Source organism: Dipodomys spectabilis, unplaced genomic scaffold, assembly GCF_019054845.1.
Source record: "Dipodomys spectabilis isolate Male_0828 unplaced genomic scaffold, ASM1905484v1 ptg000315l, whole genome shotgun sequence".
In the NCBI taxonomy this organism is placed as follows: Eukaryota; Metazoa; Chordata; class Mammalia; order Rodentia; family Heteromyidae; genus Dipodomys; species Dipodomys spectabilis.
In genome coordinates, this window is record NW_024870992.1 from 617,501 (window position 1) to 634,527 (window position 17,027).

Here is a 17,027-nt window from a genome sequence, read left to right on the forward strand (position 1 = left end):
ATGCTCCTATATCTTGTCCAATCCCTGGCCTTGGCCGTGCTTCAGGTCAGGATGGCTCTGGCTTGATGGCAAGGCTCCAAGGACAAAGATCCCAGACTAATTGCCCCGACTCCTTCCTCCCTGCTCACACTGCTGCTTCTGCTCTTTGCCATAGACGTTCTTCCTGAAGTCCATCCATGAGATCATTGACACCAACACAGTGGTGAAGTCAGAGGTGGAAGTCAGCCTGGGACTAGGAGCTTCTACTCTGGGTTTGAGCTGAAGCCAGGGCTGACATTTACTTCATTCTGAGCCTTGCAGGGGTAGGGAGACAGTGTAGACACAACATTGAGTCAGGTAAGATGGGAATCTGTAGGACCACTTGTGTGGGGGAGGCTGTGGGACTCATGGGGGCACTGTTCTTGGTACTCCTCTCTCGGACGTCCCTCTCCCTCTCTCATCCCTCAATAGTAAAAGAGAAACCTTAAATAAGGGTGTCAAAGAAGGGGCAGGGAAGTATTTATGTGTGAACCAGACTTGTGCTTCATATTCATCCTAGCCCCTAATTCCTATTTATCTGAGGATTGGCCATATGGGTTTGGGGAGGGGGATAATCCTAGCTGAGAATGTGGATCAGTGATAGATTGGTCGCCTAGCAAGTCTGAAGCCCTGTGTTTGATTCTACAAAGATGAAGCTGGAAGGGGAGGTGGGGCTCAACTTGTAGACCACCAGTCTTGATCAAATAGAGCTCAAGGACAGTGGCCAGGCCCTGAGTTCAAGCCCCATAACTGGAAGAACAAATCTTTGTGGATGCTTTATTTTCCTTTTGGAAACAATTTATGCGTTGTGATAAGCATAACATGGGCCTCTTCCCTGGACACCAATAGGCCATTAGATGTCCCTGGAATTTGGGCCTCCTCCCAGCAGCCTCTGCTCTACTGGGCCCGCAGGTTACCCTTCCTATCACCAGGCAGATGGAGGCCTAGAGAACCCCACCTGGCCACATAGTTCTGGTGGCTGCTGAGGATTTGGGAACTCAGTATGTCACATAGGGAGTCATCATCCCCATCAGTCTACAGAGAAAAGGGACGGAGCACTGCAAGCCTGATATCACCAGCTGTGGGTAATTCTGGATGTGGGGATCTGCAGCAGGATATGCTCTGTGGGGGAGTCCTGTATGGGGCAGCGAACCCTGACTTCTCCTCTTGCAGTTTCCATACTATCCTGAAGTAGCAATTCTTCAAAACCTTACTGTGCCTTCCTCATTTTGCCCACCCAGGAGCCTGAGGCCTCTGAAGCAGCTGCACTGGTGGGGAGCTCAGCCTGTGTCGGCATCTGGAGCTCCGTGTAGGAGCGACAGCGGCTCTTGCAGCTATCTACTCTTCATGTTCTCCTGGGACAGCCGGCACATGCACTCGGCTTTCTCCTGACACAGCTGACCCAGAATGAACATCTGTCCTTTACATGCCAGGAGGGATTCCTGGACAGTGCAGATATGTGCCGACAGCTGGTTGCATCGATGGTGGAGCTCATCTGTAGGACTCTGGAAGTCCACCTCATCAGGCAGGTTGTGGATGAAGCAGATTTTCTTCTCGGATGCCCACATGTCCCACTTCTCATTCTCTCACGTATTGTGGTGGCAGCTCACAGGGCGGGGGACCTGTGGCTCTGGCTCTATCTGGTACTGAGCTGTCCGGGGAAGGGGTAGTGCCTGCAGCAGTCCGGCAGGAGTTTCCCCCTGTGGATCTCAGGCTCCGAGAGTGCTAACAGAGCCACATTCCTCTCAGTTTGGGGGACATCTCCATCCTCTGCCATGGGCACATTGAGGAGAGTCGCTTCTTCAGCTTCCCCTTCCCCAGGGAAAGCCAGGAAGCTCAGCTGGGCCTGCAGGTGTTCCTCCTGTGGACTGGTCACTTCCAGGCACTTGAAACTGTCCTGCCACTTTGGGGTCACCACCTAGTCCCCCCATTTGGTCTCACCCTGCACTTGTTTCAGCTGCTCCAACAGCTGGGTCTGCTTCTGCAGGTGCTACTGCAGGACCTACTACTTGGAGCACAGCTGCTCATTTGAAGTGATGTGCTGCTCACAGGTGGCTCTGAGCTCCTGCAGCTCCTGCAGCTCCCGAGTTGCTTGGCTCTCTCTCTCTCAGCCACCTCTTTCCATTCCTCTATCTTCACCTCTGAGCAGTCCAACTGTTCCCGCAGATGTTTCTTCACCTGCTGCTCTGAATTCACGATGCTGGTGAGATCCTCCTTCTCACTGCTCACCCTGCAGAGAGCGTCCCGCAGCAAGGCCAGCTGTTCCTCCAGCTGTGGGTTGCACATACATGCACATCGTGGAGTCTCGGGGATCTCCTGCCGATCCCTGGTTTCCTCCTCTAGTCTTCCCAGTTACTCCCGCTGCTCTGCAATATGGAGATGGAGCCTCTGGTTTTCCTGGACCTAGATGTGAAGTTGTATCTCCAGGTTTCTCAACCCCATCTGTGTGCAGTAGGTGTGGGCCTGCAATTGCTGTTCATCCTGAGATGGACCCTAGGGGGGGCCATGGCTCTGCCAGCTTCATTCTCAGTTCCCCCAACTATTCTCTAGGAGCAGCACCTACCTCGATCCTCACTCCTTCTCCTCTGTCAGTTGGTTTACCTGCTCAGTCAGCCACCAGGCCTCCTTCTTTGGCGTGGACCTATCAATACTCAGGTTCTGGGAGAAAGTGTCTGTCTCCAGATTTGCTGTGGTCACCATTCAGCTCAGGTTGTCCTGTAGCCTCTTCAGTACATCACGCCTCTGCAACAATTGTTGGAACTTGCAGATTCTGTTCTTCCTGTTGCTCCTCTATGTCCAGAGTGCTTCCAGTTTCTCCGAAAACTCTGTGTTCACTTGCTCCAGGTCATAGAAGCTTCTGGTCTTTTCCTTGAGCTGAAGTGTTACATCATTCAGCTGTTCAAACAACATTTCAGTATCCTTCTGTAAGTAGTAACCACAGAAGCCACCATCTCCAGCTCCCCCATGCACTGCTCTGAAGCATGTAGGCAGCTGGTGAGAGCTTCGTGCTTCATTTCTCTGTCATTGGCCGCGAGCTGCATGTGGGCTGGTGCCGATTGTAAATCACTTTCTGCCAAAACTAACCACTGTATGGGTAGCTTGTGCATGTCTAGCTCTGTTTTCGGTGCTTTGTGCACTTGGGCTACCTTCTCCTCTTTCGCTTGTCAATCCTGCAGGTCTGTCTTTTCCTGCTTCAGTGGTTGGATCTTGGCACAGAGCACCTGGTTTCTTCTTTTGCTGCAGTCCAAGGAAGGCACCACATGTCGGTAGCACCTCTGCAGATTCTTGGTGGTATCTGGACCCTTGACACTCTGGACCCTGGTGGCTGTGACTGTGTCCAAAGGCAGGGGAGGCCTGTGATAGGCATCACCTTTGGCCAGACCCTCCATTGAATCACCCTCCCCAGTGGTGTTTGTCTTTGGAATCCTTCCCTTTTTTGTGTTCTTTGTTTTCTTGAATGTTGAAGGTCTGACGGGAGGATTCTTCTGCTGGTGTTCTGGCAGTAGTTTGTTGCCTGTTGCCTGCAGCTCTGTCTCAGAGTCTTGTTATTTCAGACATCTGAGCGCTTGGATGGGAAAGTTGGGCTGGCCACATTCCCAGGCTCTGGGAAATCTTCATTCTCCCACTCACTGACTAGGTCGCCAATTTCCTATTGTACTCCAAATTTGCCTTGACACTCTTGCTTACCACTCAGTTACCTCTACCTTCCGCAACTTCTGGTAGTGGTGTCAACCAACAGACAGCCGGATGGCTACACAGATTGTTGTGTATGTCTGTTTGTTGCCAGTCCCGGACATTGAACTCAGGACCTAGGCACACTTCATGAGCTGCTTTTGCTCAAAGATACCCCTCTACCACTGGAGCCACATGGGTCTACTTCTGTCTTTGTTGACACTGAAGTTGGATAGGCGTCTCAAGTACTTTGCAGCCTACGGTGACCTTGACCATGAATCTCCTTTCACAGCTTTATAAGTATCAGGGAGGACTGCTGAAAGCCACTGGTGCCTACTTAATCATTGGTCTTGCTGATATTCTTGGACAGACTGGTGAATTCCCTATCTTCGGGTTTAAGTGGTGGGAGCTGGAGCCCACAATTCGAATCCTGGTCCTGCCACCTCCAAATGGCAGGAAATCCTAAGAAACTCATTTTTTTTCCTAGAAAAGGTGCCATATGAATCTTTCTTTTTTAATTTTAATTTTAAATTTTTGTGAACATACTGTACAGAGGGGTTACAATTACATGGGCAAGATAATGAGTACATTTCTTATCAAGCATTGCAGCCTCCTCCTTTGTTTACCCTTCACATCCCTTCCCAGCCTTTCCACCGCCCCCACAACCAATCCTTCCCACCTCCCCCTCACCAAAGTTGTAAAGTTCGTTTTCGACATGACAACTTGTACTTCTCATTGTTGCAACAAGTCCACCTGTATCATTAAACGAATTCTTTTTCCCCATCTCCTCCAGAAATTATACCTAAATCAAATATAGTGAAAGCAAGGGTAATAGTGAGGGGCAGCTACATACAAAGCAACAAAGAAATAATCTTATTAATGTGTTAGAAACAAATATATGAAAGAAAAAACATTAAAATACATATCTAAGGGTTCATTTTCCTAACATCACATTATTTGACCTTTTCTGCTTGACTCATACACATACTAGATATTGCAAATAAGGGAAACCATGGGACCTATGTTTCTTTGGGCTTGGCTTACTTCCCTTAATATAAGTTTTTCCAAGCCTTTCCATTTCCTAACAAATGGGGCAATGTCATTCTTTCTGATGGAGGCATAGAATTCCATTGTGTATACATACCACATTTTCTTGATCCATTCATCTATTGAGGGGCATCTGGGTTGGTTCCAGGTCTTAGCTATGGTAAATAATCCTGCAATACACATAGTTGTGCTGGTAGATTTAGTGTGGTCTTGTGTGTAAACCTTTGGGTAAATGCTCAAAAGTGGGATTGCTGGGTCGTAGGGGAGCTCTATGTGAAGTCTTTTGAGGAACCACCATACTGCTTTCCAAAGTGGTTGCATAAGTTTACACTCCCACCAACAATGCAGGAAGTTTCGCTTCTGTCCACATCCCCTCCAGCATCTGTTGTTGTTAGAGTTCTTGATTTTTGCCATTCTAACTGGGGTGAGGTGGTATCTCAATGTTGATTTGATTTGCATTTCTTTTATGGCTAGGGAGGTTGAGCATTTCTTCCTGTGTCTATTGGCCATCCTTCTTTCTTCTTCAGAGGAGTTTCTCTTTAAGTCTTTAGCCCAATAATTTATTGGGCAGTTGTTTTTTGAGGATTTGTTGTTGGGGGATATAATTTTTTGAGTTCCAAGCATATTTTAGATATGAGACCCTTGTCCATTGTATGGCTAGTGAAGATCTTCTCCCAATCCGTAGGCTTTTTATTGATCTTGCTAGCTATGTCCTTTGCCATGCAGAAGCTCTGCAACTTGATACAATCCCATTTTTCCAAGTTTTCTTTTAATTGTTGTGTTTCCGGGTCTCTATTAAGAAAATTTCAGCGTGGGCCAAGGAGACCTAAGGTTTCTCCTATTGCATTCTGTAATGTTTTCAGAGTGTCTGCTTTGTCTCCGAGGTCTTTGATCCATTTGGAGTTGATTCTGGTGCAGGGTGATATATAAGGATCTAGCTTTAGTTTTCTACAAGTAGTTAACCAGTTTTGCCAGCAGCATTTACTGAAGAGGCTCTCTTTCTTCCATTCTATTGTTTTTGCTCCCTTATCCAAGATTACATGGCTATAAGTCTGTAGGTTCATTTCTGGGTTTTCAAATCTATTCCATTGATCCTGAGGTCTGTTCTTATGCGAGTACCAAGCTGTTTTGGTTACTATGGCTTTATAGTAGAGTTTGAAATTTGGTATTGATATTCCTCCAGCAGTGTTCTTTCCGTTGAGGAGCATTTTAGCTATTCGAGGTCTTTTATTGTTCCATATGAATTTTTGGATTGCCTCTTCTATTTCCTTGAGGCATGATGTTGGAATATTGATAGGTATCACATTGAATTTGTAGATAGCCTTGGGAAGTATTGCAATTTCCATGATGTTAATCTTTCCAATCCAGGATCATGGGAGGTTTTGCCATTTTCTAAGTTCTGTTTTAATTTCCTTTTTCAATTTTTTAAAAGTTTCATGATAGAGGTCCTTCACTTCTTCGGTTAAGTTAATTCCTAGGTATTTTATTTTTTGAAGGGCTAAAACAAATGGAGTTGCTTTCCTAATTTCAGCCACACTTTTCTCATTGTTGGCATAAAGAAAAGCCATTGATTATAGGGGGTTAATTTTATACCCTGCTACTTTGCCAAAGTTTTGAATCAGCTTGAGTAATTTGGGAGTGGAGTCTATGGGATTCTTTAAATACAAGATCATGCCATCTGCAAAGAGGGAGAGTTATTTCTTCTTTATCTATTTGGATCCCCTTTATGTTTGCATCTTTTCTTATCGCTGTAGCTAGGCATTCTAATACTAGATTGAAGAGAAGTGGAGAGAGGGACATCCTTGTCTTTTTCCTGAGTTAAGAAGAAATGGTTTTAGTTTTTCACCATTAAGTATAATGCTGTAGGTTTGTCATATACAGCCTTTATTGTATTGAGGAATGTTCCATAGATTCTTAATTTTTCCAAAACCTTCATCATAAAGGAGTGTTGGACCTTGTAGAATCCATTTTCTGCATCTATTGAGATAACCATGTGGTTCTTATTCTTGCACCTGATTATGTGATGAATAATATTAATTGACTTGCATATATTGAACCAGCTTTGCATCCCTGAAATGAATCCTGTTTCATCGTGGTGTATGATTTTTTGGATGAATTGCTGAAGTCGATTGGCTAAAATTTTCTTGAGAAGTTTTGCATCAATATTCATCAAAGAAATGGGTCTATAGTTCTTTTTCTTTGATGAGTCCCTGCCTGGTTTGGACATGAGGGTTATGATGGCTTCCTAGATTGTGTTCGGTTGTGAACTTTCGCTTTCAATTTCATTGAAAAGTTGTAGGAGTATTGGTGTGAGCTCTGCTTTGAAGGCCTTGTAGGATTCCGTTGTAAAACCATCTGGTCCTGGACTTTTCTTAGCTGGGAGGTCTCTTATTGTTGTTTCTATTTCAATGCTTGATATTGGCCTCTTAAGACGGTTTAACTCATCTTGGTTTAGTTTTGGCATCTCAGTATTTGCTAGAAAAATGTCCATTTCTGCCAATTTCTCAAACTTACTAGCATAAAGTTTTGAAAAGTATTCACTTATAACGTTCTGAATCTTGGTTGTTTCCCTGGTCATGTTTCCATTCTCATCTCTGAGTTTATTTATTTGGGTGCATTCTCTTCTTTATCTGATAAGATTTGCTAAGGGTCTGTCAATTTTGTTAATTTTTTCGAAGAACCAACTCTTTGTTTTGTTGATTCTTTCTCTAGGTTTTTTGGATTCTAATTCATTTAAATCTGATAAATCTGAATTAATTATTTCTTTCCGTCTACTGGATTGGGGTTTATCTTGCTGCTCTTTTTCAAGGAGGTTTAGATGTGTCATTAAATTGTTGGTTTCAGATCTCTCCAATTTGTTGATGTAGGAGCTCAGAGCTATAAACTTGCCTGTGACTAATGCCTTTGCTGTGTTCCAGAGGAGCTGGAAATTTGTGTGCTCATTTTTGTTGAATAGCATGAACATTTGAATTTCCTTTCTAATTTCTTCCATGACCCACTCATGATTCAGCAGTGTGTTGTTCAGCCTCCATGTATTACTGGACTTTTTTTGGTGGCTTTTGGTGTTGAGTTCTAATTTTGTTCCCTTGTGGTCAGGTAGAATGCAAGGGATAACTTCAATGTTTATGAATTTAGACAAGTTTGCTTTCTGGCCTAAAATGTGGTCTATTTTAGAAAATGTTCCATGGGCTGCTGAGAAAAACATATATTCTGATGCTGCTGGGTAAAATATTCGGTAAATGTTTCTTAAATCTAGTTGATCTATGGAGCTGTTTAGATCTGTGGTTTCTCTGTTGAGTTTTTGCCGAGTTGATCTCTCTAGTGGTGAGAGTGGTGTGTTAAAATCCCCAACAATTAATGTCTTTGGATCTACGTGGGATTTGAGGGAAAGTAGTGTTTCTTGGATAAACTTGGCTGCTCCATTGTTTGGCGAGTAGATATTTAGAATGGTAATATCCGCCTGAAAGAGAGATCCCATAATTAGTATGTAGTGACCTTCTTTATCTCTTCTCACGAATTTTAATTTGAAGTCTATTTTATCTGATATTAGGATTGCAACTCCCGCCTGTTTATGGGGGCCGTTTGCTTGGTAGATTTTGCTCCAGCCTTTAACATTGAAAATGTGTTTGTTTTTACGGGCAACATGTTGCTCCTGAAGGCAGCAGAGAGAAGGATCTTGATTTTTAATCCAACTAGACAGTCTGTGTCGCTTAATTGGAGAGCTAAGTGTGTTAATGTTGATAGATAGGATTGAGTGGTATTTGGGAGTTCCTGCCATGTGATCCACCTTCTTGGGGGCTGCGAAAACTGGGTTCTTCATATGGTTCTTGGATTCTCAGTTTGGGTGCACTTTATTGGCCTTTATTGTGGTATTGTTGGTTTTCTATGTGCAGGACATCTGTAAGAACCTTTGTAGGGCTGGTTTGGTGGAGATGTATTGTTTCAATTTTTCTTTCCTATGGAAGTTTTTTATTTGGCCTTCAGTTATAAAGGAGAGTTTAGCTGGGTACAGTATTCTTGCTTGATTGTTTTTTGATTTTAGGGCATGGCATACATCACATCAGACTCTTGTGGGATTGTCTCTGCTGAGAAATCTGAGGTGATTCTAGTTGGTTTCCCTTTATGGGTGATTAATCTTTTTCCCTGACAGCTTTAAAGATCTTTTCCTTGGTCTGAATTGATCCTTTTTGGATTATAATGTGACAGTAGGATGTCCTATTTTTGTCTGGTCTATTTGGAGTTCTAAAAGATTCTTGTACCTGAATAGGCCTATCTTTTTGCATGTTTGGGAAGTTCTCTGCTAGGATCCTGTTAAACAAGTTTCCTAGACCATTAACTTCTGTTTCTAGGTTCTCTTCTATACCCATTATCCGTAGATTAGGCCTTCTGATGGTGTCTTCCAAGTTTTGGATAGATCTATCATATTTCGTGGACTTGTCTTGGATGGTTGTATGTTCTTTCTCTATAATATCTAGGCTGTCTTCAATCCCTGAGATTTGATCTTCTGCATGGCCTAACCTGCGGTCAAGACTTTCTACTTTATTTTTTATTTCTTTTCCTTCTAATTGGTCAGCTTTGATGGCTTCAAATTCTTTGTTGAAGCTTTGATTTAGATCTTGTATTAACTTCTTTACTTCCTTAATTTGGTTTTCACTGTTTATTCTCAAATCACTTAGTTGATTGCTTATGGTTTCCTTGGACTCCCATTCCTTCTGTTGGGTTCCATTCAGGATTCCCTTTATGGTCTCCCTGACTTCCTTCAACTCTTTGTTAAAGGATCCCAGGAATGCATTTAGTGATCTTTGTGTATTCTTATCCTGCTCTCTCAAGTCCTGTATTACTCTTTCCTTAGGTTCTTCCCAGTCCCATTCCTGCCATTCCTGTAGTTCTCTTTGAGTGTTCTCAGCCTCTTAACGCCATTCCTGCCTTTCTCTTTGAGTATTCTCAAGCTGCTCACACAAATCCTGTATCAGTTTTTGAGTAGCTGCCTCACGCTCATGATGTTCCTGTATAAACTTTTAGATTGCCTCCTCTCTCTCCCTATCACGCTCATACAGTGTCCTTTGTAGGTTTTCAATCTTTTCCTGCATTGACCTTTTGTTTGTTTCCTTTCTCTCCCCATCACACACATACAGAGTCCATTGTATGTTTTCAATCTTTTCATTTATCATGTTTGAAAGAAGTGTTTGTAGAGCTATTTGGGAACTTTGCGCTGGACTATTCATTATCTGTTCTGTCCCCTGATTATCAAGAGTGCGAGTTGAGATACCTGGACTCGCCATTTTTCTTGTGTTTTTCCAGCTTACTCTGCCCATTTGGGATGAAAATAGCACCAGTTTTGTGCTAGAACACTAACTTAAGGCAAGCATCAACCAAAATCTGAATTTGCACAGTCAATAGTCTGCAGATACAATCTAGTTCAACAGCTACATCTATTCAACATCAAACAACTATATATTAATGGACTACACATCGCAAAGATGAATTTGGAAAACCAGAAATTAGTAGGGTTAGGGAGAGATGTGGGAAAAAATTGGAATAGAGTGATGTGGGAAGGCACAGGTAGAGTTAACTAAGTCCTAATCTCAAAGCAGGAAATAGGTTGGATAGGATGAAAGTAGAGAGAGAGAGAAAAAGAAGAAAGAGAAAGGGAAAAGAAAAGGGACCAGAAAAAATAGAAAATAATAATTAATATTATGTAGATTCCAAAACAAACTATTCAGAGAAGAACATGAATATAATGAGAGAAGGGAAGGGATATAAAGGAGATGTGAAAAACTTAAAAATAAAAATGCTTAAAATATTATATAGGTATAAAGAGGTAGTACTGCTATTAAGGAATTTAAGTCTCAGAGGTTTTGAATTGAGTAATGAATTTGTGGATTAAGTGTGTACACAATGGGGGATAGGGTCTAATAATCAAATACGGGTTTACCTGAGCATGTTCAGGACAACAATTAAGTCACATAAAGAAGAACGAAAGAGAAGAGAAGGTGAAAAGGATAAGAAGGAAAGAAAAACAGATCAGAAGTTCAGTAGAGCTAAACAAAATCAAAAAGAAAATTTAAAAAAAGAGAAAGAATTGCTAAGGGTCTGTCAATTTTGTTAATTTTTTCGAAGAACCAGCTCTTTGTTTTGTTGATTGTTTCTATAGTTTTTTTGGATTCTAATTCATTTAATTCTGATTTAATTTTAATTATTTCTTTCAGTCCACTGGATTGGGGTTTATCTTGCTGGTCTTTTTCAAGGAGGTTTAGATGTGTCATTAAATTGTTGGTTTCAGATCTCTCCAATTTGTTGATGTAGGAGCTCAGAGCTATAAACTTGCCTCTGAGTACTGCTTTTGCTGTGTCCCAGAGGAGCTGGTAATTTGTGTGTTCATTTTTGTTGAATAGCATGAACATTTGAACTTCCTTTCTAATCTCTTCCATGACCCATTCGTGATTCAGCAGTGTGTCGTTCAGCCTCCTTGTGATACCAGACTTTCTTTGGTGGCTTTTGGTGTTGAGTTCTAATTTTATTCCCTTGTGGTCAGAGAGAATGCAAGGTATAACTTCAATGTTTCTGAATTTGGAAAAGTTTGCTTTGTGGCCTAAAATGTGGTCTATTTTAGAAAATGTTCCATGGGCTGCTGAGAAAAACGTGTATTCTCATGCTGCTAGGTGAAATGATCGGTAGATATCTGTTAAATCTAGTTGATCTAAGCAGCTGTTTAGATCTGCAGTTTCTCTGTTGAGTTTTGCCGAGTTGATCTATCTAGTGGGGAGAGTGGTGTGTTAAAATCCCCAACAATTAATGTCTTTGGAGTTATATGGGATTTGAGGGAAAGTAGTGTTTCTTGGATAAACTTGGGTGCTCCATTGTTTGGTGAGTAGATATTTAGAATTGTAATATACTCCTGAAAGAGAGATCACTTAATTAGTATGTAAAGACCTTCTTTATCTCTTCTCACGAATTTTAATTTGAAGTCTATTTTATCTGATATTAGGATTGCAACTCCTGACTGTTTATGGGGGCCGTTTGCTTGGTAGATTTTGTTCCAACCATTAACATTGAAAATGTGTTTGTTTTTACGGGCAAGATGTTTCTCCTGAAGGCAGCAGAAAGAAGAGTCTTGTTTTTTAATCCAGCTAGACAGTGTATGTCGCTTAATTGGAGAGTTCTGTCCGTTAACGTTAAGAGAAAGGACAGAGAGGTATTTGGAGTTCCTGCCATGTTATCCACCTTCTTGGGGGTTGCAAAAACTGGGTTCTTCCTATGGTTCTTGGATTCTCAGTTTGGGTGTAGTTTCTTGACCTTTATTGTGGCCTTGCTGGTATTCTATGTGTAAGACATCTTTAAGAATCTTTTGTAGGGCTGGTTTGGTGGAGACATATTGTTTCAATTTTTCTTTGCTATGGAAGGTTTTTATTTGGCCTTCAGTTATGAAGGAGAGTTTAGCTGGGAACAGTATTCTTGGTTGATAGTTGTTTGTTTTTAGGGCATGGCATACATCATTAAAGGCTCTTCTTGCTTTGATTGTCTCTGCTGAGAAATCTGAGGTGATTCTAATTGGTTTTCCTTTATAAGCCATTAATCTTTTCTCCTTGACAGCTTTAAGGATCTTTTCCTTGGTCTGAGTTGATCCTGTGTGGATTATAATGTGACAGTGAGATGTCCTATTCTGGTCTGGTCTGTTTGGAGTTCTAAAAGCTTCTTGTATCTGAATAGGCCTATCTTTTTGCATGTTTGGGAAGTTCTCTGCTAGGATCCTGTTAAACAAATTTCCTAGGCCATTAAACTTCTGTTTCTAGGTTCTCCTCTACACCCATTATCCTTAGATTAGGCTTTCTGATGGTGTCTTCCAAGTGTTGAATAGATCTATCATATTTCTTGGACTTGTCCTGGCTGGTTGCTTCTTCGAAAAAATTAACAAAATTGACAGAACCTTAGCAAATCTTATCAGAAAAAGGAGAGAACACACACAAATAAATAAACTAGGAGACGAGAATGGACACATCACCAGGGAAACAATCAAGATTCAAAACATTATAAGGCAATACTTCTCAAAACTTTATGCTAATTAGTTTGAGAACTTGACAGAAATAGACCTTTTCCTAGCAAATATTGACATGCCAAAACAAAACCAAGATGAGTTAAACCAGCTTAACAGGCCCATATCAAGCATTGAAATAGAAACAGCAATAACAGACATTCCAGCTAAGAAAAGTCCAGGACCAGATGGTTTTACAGCGGAATTCTACAAGGCCTTCAAACAGAGCTCATACCAATACTCCTCCAACTCTTCAATGAAATTGAAAGAGAAAGTTCACTACCAAACACATCCTATGAAGCCATCATATCCTTCATCCCAAAACCAGGTAGGGAGTCATCAAAGAAAGAGAACTATAGACCCATTTCTTTGATGAACATTGATGCAAAACTACTCAACAAAATATTGGCCAACCGACTTCAACAATTCACCTAAAAAATCATACACCATGATCAAACAGGATTCATTTCAGTGATGCAAAGCTGGTTCAATATACGCAAATCAATTAATATTATTATTCACATCAACAGGAGCAAGAATAAGAACCACATGGTTATTTCAATAGATGCAGAAAAAGCATTCGACAAGATCCAACACTCCTTTATGATGAAGGTTTTGGAAAAATTAAGAATCCATGGAACATTCCTCAATACAATAAAGGCTGTATATGACAAACCTACAGCCAGCATTATACTTAATGGTGAAATTCTAAAGCCATTTCATCTTAACTCAGGAACAAGACAAGGATGTCCACTCTCTCCACTTCTCTTCAATCTAGTATTAGAATGCCTAGCTACAGCAGTAAGACAAGATGCAGACATAAAGGGGATCCAAATAGGGAAAGAAGAAATAAAATTCTCCCTCTTTGCAGACGACATGATCTTGCATTTAAAGAATCCCATAGACTCCACTCCCAAATTACTCAAGCTGATTCAAAACTTTAGCAAAGTAGCAGGGTATAAAATTAACCCCCCAAAATCAATGGCTTTTCTATATGCCAACAATGAGAAAAGTGTGGCTGAAATTAGGAAAGCAACTCCATTTGTAATAGCCCCACAAAAATAAAATACCTAGGAATTACCTGAACCAAGAAATTAGCCTAGAGACCTACAGCCATCTTATCTTCGATAAGGGAGCTAAAACAATAGAATGGAACAAACACAGCATCTTCAGTAAATGGTGCTGGCAAAAAAGGTTAACTACTTGTAGAAAACTAAAGCTAGATCCTTATATATCACCCTGCGCCAGAATCAACTCCAAATGGATCAAAGAACTCGAAGTCAAAGCAGACACTCTGAAAATATTACAGGATGTGATAGGAGAAACCCTAGGTCTCCTTGGCTCAGGCCGAATTTTTTTGAATAGAGACCCAGAAACACAACAAATCAAAAAAAGGTTGGACAAATGGGATTGCATAAAGTTGCAGAGCTTCTGCATGGCAAAGGACATAGCTAGCAGATCAATAGAAAGCCCACGAATTGGGAGAAGATCTTTACTAGCCATACAACGGACAAAGGTCTCATATCTAAAATATACTTGGAACTCAAAAAATTAAATCCCCCAACAACAAATCCTCAAAGAAACAACTGCCCAATAAACAAGTGGGTGAAAGACATAAAGAGAAACTCCTCTGAAGAAGAAAGAAGGATGGCCAATAGACACATGAAGAAATGCTCAACCTCCCTAGCCATAAAAGAAATGCAAATCAAATCAACATTGAGATACCACCTCACCCCAGTTAGAATGGCAAAAATCAAGAACTCTAACAACAACAGATGCTGGAGGGAATGTGGACCAGGGAACCTTACTTCATTGTTGGTGGGAATGTAAACTTGTTCAACCACTTTGGAAAGCAGTATGGAGGTTCCTCAAAAGACTCCACATAGAACTCCCCTATGACCCAGCAATCCCACTTTTGTGCATTTACCCAAATGTTTACAAACAAGACCACACTAAATCTACCAGCACATCTATGTTTATTGCAGCATTATTTACCATAGCTAAGATATGGAACCAACCCTGATGCCCCTCAGTAGATGAATGGATCAAGAAAATGTGGTATATATACACAATGGAATTCTATGCGTCCATCAGAAAGAATGACATTGCCCCATTTGTTAGGAAATGGAAAGACTTGGAAAAAATTATATTAAGCGAAGTAAGCCAGGCCCAAAAAAACATAGGCCCATGGTTTCCATTATTTGCAATATCTAGTATATGTATGAGTCAAGCGGAAAAGGCCAGATAATGTGATGTTAGGAAAATGAACCCGGATATGTATTTTAATGTTTCTTTCTTTCATGCATGTGTTTCTAATGCATTTATAAGATTATTTCTTTGTTGCTTTGTATGTCCCTCCCCCACAGTATAACCCCTGCTTTCACTATATTTGATATCAATATAACTTGTGAAGGAGATGGGGAAAAACAAGTCGTTTAAGGATACAGGTGGATCTGTTGCATCAATGAGAAGTACAAGTTGTCATGTCCAAAACGAGCTTTACAACATCGGTCCGGGGGGGGGGCGGGGTTGGGGGGGGAGGAGGATTGGGACTGGGGGGGTAGGGGGGAAGCTGGGAAGGGATGTGAAGGGTAAACGAAGGAGGAGTTTGCCATGCTTGGTAAGAAATATATGCATTATCCTGCCCATGTATTTGTAACCCCTCTGTACAGTATGTTCACAAATAAAATAAAATAAAAAAAGAGAAAGAAAACGAAGAAAGAAAAACGCAAATACACATGTATTCCTAAAATAAAAATTATAAGAGGAAAAAAATTACTAGAAAACAATATTTTTCAAAAAAGGTAAAAATTAAAGATTAAAAAAAGTTTTAGAAAAGAAAAAAAATTTATAAAAGGTACAAAAAAAGAAGAAGAAGAAGAACAATAGTTCTTTAATTTTTTTGGAGAGTGGTTGGAAAAATCCTGTATCTCCCTTGTGTCCATAATCAGCCTCTTTTTAGAGTCTCTGGTCTGCTTGTGGTCCTGTGGCTTGGTTGGTTTCTTAAGTTAGTTTGTTCGAACAGGCAGAAAAATGCTCTGCTTTAACCAGGATTTTGCGATCCTCCTCCCAGGCTAGTTCAATGGCAGTCGTATCTGCTTTGAGTATCACAAAAGAGGGAGATGGCTTTTTCCTCAAGTTTGGAGATGCTGTGATGAGGCTAGGTTCTGTGTAGAGTTGAGGCATTTCAACAAACAGTAGCTTTTCCGGGGGCTAGTTTGTGAGAAACTCACAGAGCCCAGCCTAGAGCCATTCTCAGGGTTTCTGTTTACTTAATTTCAATTGATTTCAATGCTGCTAAAGGGAGGGGCAGCCTCTGGGTCTGATAACCCAGTGAAGAAAGCCACTCCTAGGGCTGGCACCCGAGCTGGGTGACTTTTCCCTGGGTGTAGCTGAGTCTGGAAAGTCAGGTTAAGTTCTTGTGTCCTGCTAAATGACTCTAGTTTTATTCCAAGGCCTGAGTTGGAATTAGCATCTCTGCCAAGCTTTGTCGGTATCCAAGATGGAGATCTCTGGTACTGGGGGGTGGGAGAGGTGGCCTTCCCTCCTCTGCTCCCTGAGAAGGAGTGAGGACGTCAGATTCTACTCACACCGAGTCTTGTTTCCTGGGTTGTCTCTGGTCTGGTCACTGCAGGATGAAGATGTCCCAAGAAACTCATTTTTATCCATATGAGTACCAATGGAATGTGATGTATGTCATGATTGAATGGGCAGTTTCTTGAATGATTCTACTATAAATTATATACAATTATATTCTAGGATACTGATTGATTTTAATCAATACTTTATTAACCATTTAAAAAATTATATTCATTAAAAGGAGAAATAATGAAATACCTAAGAATTGGTTGTCATATAGCATAGAGATGCCATTTTTTTCTGCCAGGACTGGGATTGCAACTCATGGTCTGTGTAACACTGTTACACTGTGTAGGAAGGGGAAGCTTGCTTTCTTGAAGTCAAGAAATTCAAGTCTGTTCCTTAGGCCTGAAATCGATCCCTACCACTAGCAAACATCCTATTTGTGTACATTTTAAATATATGATTTATATTTACATACATATATTGACTCCATATTGCATTCAGTGTAGTTATTCATTTAAACTTTTGTTTTGTTCATGTAGTAACCAGTTATTTTATTGACTATTATGGCACATAGAATATTGATTACATTGATTACATACGATATAGGTCTGCATATGTATTCCACTTCATACCTGACATGCAGGACTTTCACAGAAAAGGAAAACATGTGTCA